The sequence below is a fragment of the Athene cunicularia genome (genome assembly GCF_003259725.1).
Source record: "Athene cunicularia isolate RWA chromosome 6 unlocalized genomic scaffold, athCun1 chr6_part1, whole genome shotgun sequence".
Lineage (NCBI taxonomy): Eukaryota > Metazoa > Chordata > Aves > Strigiformes > Strigidae > Athene > Athene cunicularia.
Genome location: NW_020799105.1, coordinates 5,819,442 through 5,821,951, shown reverse-complemented (window position 1 = coordinate 5,821,951; position 2,510 = coordinate 5,819,442). Strand labels below are relative to the sequence as shown.

Genomic DNA, 2,510 nt, shown 5'->3' with positions numbered 1-2,510 from the left:
AGTATTAAAAGTTACCAGAAGATTCCCAGCATAATGAGCTGCATTAATTCCATTAGCTTGGCTCTTTCAGCACACCTGGGTTTAATTAGACACCTTGATTGATATGGCTGCACTCATTAGCTTCCACTGATTGACAAATAGCTAGAGGAATCAAAGCTGCACTAGAAGTGGTTTTGGGATAAAAGGGCCAGTGGCAGAATGAGTGCAGTCTCTTGAGGGATCTGGAGTGCAGGGGTAGTCAAGAAGGTGGTGGTTGATGTTTACTGTGATAGAAGATCTGATTTATGTAAGTTCTGTTTGTTTGTATGTACTTAAGAAGAGGCTTTAGAGCTTTTGTTATGCTTTGCAGTGCAACTGTCAAGGTTTGTGTTAACCTTGTCATTTTGGTAAATTTTGCTGTCTGTGTGTGGTTCTGCTGCATGAAACAGTTGTAGTATCTAACAATGTGGCTTGAGAAAATACTCCTTAGTAATCCTTAAATGAAATAGTTCACAAAAAAAAATGAATGCTCAGAACTACTGTTAGTGATTATAGGCAACAAGGTAAAAATATGATGTAGCTCTTACGCTACTAAACATTTAAGTGCATGATGTGAATTTGGTTTTATTTTAATTGAAACTATTTGATTAGAGTTTAGTGTAACTAGAGGCCAGACCCACTTCTGCCCTGTCCCTGCTGTAACTCTTGACAAATCTTGTGCTGTTTCTTGAGGAGAAGTCAGTGTTCTAGTGTATAATATCTTCAATAAGAGAGTATAGCTGCAAGGAAATGTAACAAGCAACTTCTGACTTGAAGGGCATGATGGATTTTAAATTATTTTCTTAAGAAGATTAGTTTACTTAATTAGTTAATTATCCTTTATTCCTTGGAGAGAAATAACTATTAATAACTTTTTTATAATTCTTGCTCTTTCTCAGGTAGACAAATGCATAAAATAGGAAACTAAAGTGTTTCCTGTGACCAAGGCTGTTGTTGATAGAAATGCCTGCTGCCTTGACTTGCTTAATCTGAAGTGTCTATTAAAGCATGTGTGCATATTTTCCTTAAAAAGAAAAGGGGGGTGTGGGGGGGGTGTGGGTGTGGTGTGTCTTATGGTATCTTAGGTTGCATACTTGAGAATGAAGAAACTAAATGTTTATGAAAGTCTATAATACTGAGTTATCTATGGGATCTGTAGTAGAGCAGGAGCTGAACCTGTCCATGTTCCTGTTGACTTGCTTGGAACTTTCCTCTTGAGACAAAAGGTTTTCTAAGTCAAATGGGTAACAAAGGAGTAGAGAGGAGTCTCTGTTTTGCAGATGTAAATGAAATTACCTTCTGGGGCTGCAGTATTAGTAAGTGTCCTCTGGGGGTTCCTCTGTTAAGGGAAGGTTAAGTTGTCCTAGCCTAGCTTGCCTAGCTGATGGCTGTAATGGGTGAGAAGGTTGAGTACCTCTGAGACAGCAGCTTGCTCCTTTCTGCCCATATCTTTTCCCATGGGGTCTATTGTGCTGGAGGGGCTTGCAGCCCAGCTCCAGACATACTGACTTAAGTTAAACAACTTCTGTTACTGTCTGTGGGGGTAGGACAGCAGTTAATATATGGGTCTCCTCAGCTTGAGGTCCATGAAGCAATGAGAGGAATGTCCAGCACTGCCTTCCCCTGTTTATCTAGCTTCTGTGTCTGTCACGGAAGCTGTCAAACTAGACTTGGCAAATAATGTAGTGGCTTGGCTAAAATAGTAACTCTGTGCCAAGTCAAGGAGGCAATTCTGTCCTGAGAAGCTTTTGCCAATAAAAGGATTGAGTTTTCTGAGGCGATATCTGGAACTGAGGGGTATGGGCTGTGGTCTGGATGGTGGCTCCAGATCACCAAGTCTCTGGCTAGGGTATCAATTCCATAATTTGTTTAAAAATTGCTCACACTGAAAATACTTCTTCAGTGGCTTTAGACATGATCTGCTGTATGTCTATTGCTTCGCTTTGTGTTTCCTGATTCAAAACTAGATCAACATACTGCTGAACACTCCAGTGGGCTTCAAAATTGGATTAAAGAACACAAAAATCTGTCCTGACTTCAAAATGGTTCGTGTCAATTTGTTTTAGAGAGGGTAGTAAGGGAAACTGATGTTCCTTCTGGCTCAGGCAACTAATTGCCTCCATTTTTAGCTGAACTCATGGGAGTGAGCCATTAGGTAGGACCCTATCTAATGTGTGTGCAACTCTTAGGAAATCAAATGCACTTCATGAAACTTTGTATTTTTCCCAAAAGTACCACCTGTGTGACCTGGCCCTTGTCAGTGATAATATAGTTTGCTTTTATATATATATATATAGATAGATAGATAGATATAGATAGATATATAGATATAGATAGATATATAGATAGAGATAGATATATAGATAGAGATAGATATATAGATAGAGATAGATATATAGATAGAGATAGATATAGATAGAGATAGATATAGATAGAGATAGATATAGATAGAGATAGATATAGATAGAGATAGATATAGATAGAGATAGATA

The 2,510-nt window shown here is 38.5% G+C and overlaps 1 protein-coding gene across 1 annotated transcript in view; it reads left to right on the top strand.

Moving 5' to 3' along the window:
* Window positions 1-236: 236 nt before the first annotated feature.
* Window positions 237-2,510, top strand: part of ELOB (elongin B) — a 5,014-nt gene continuing 2,740 nt past the window's right edge. Inside the window, 1 exon segment of the mRNA XM_026851383.1 lies at window positions 237-286. The gene's annotated coding sequence lies outside the window, so the exon portion shown is untranslated.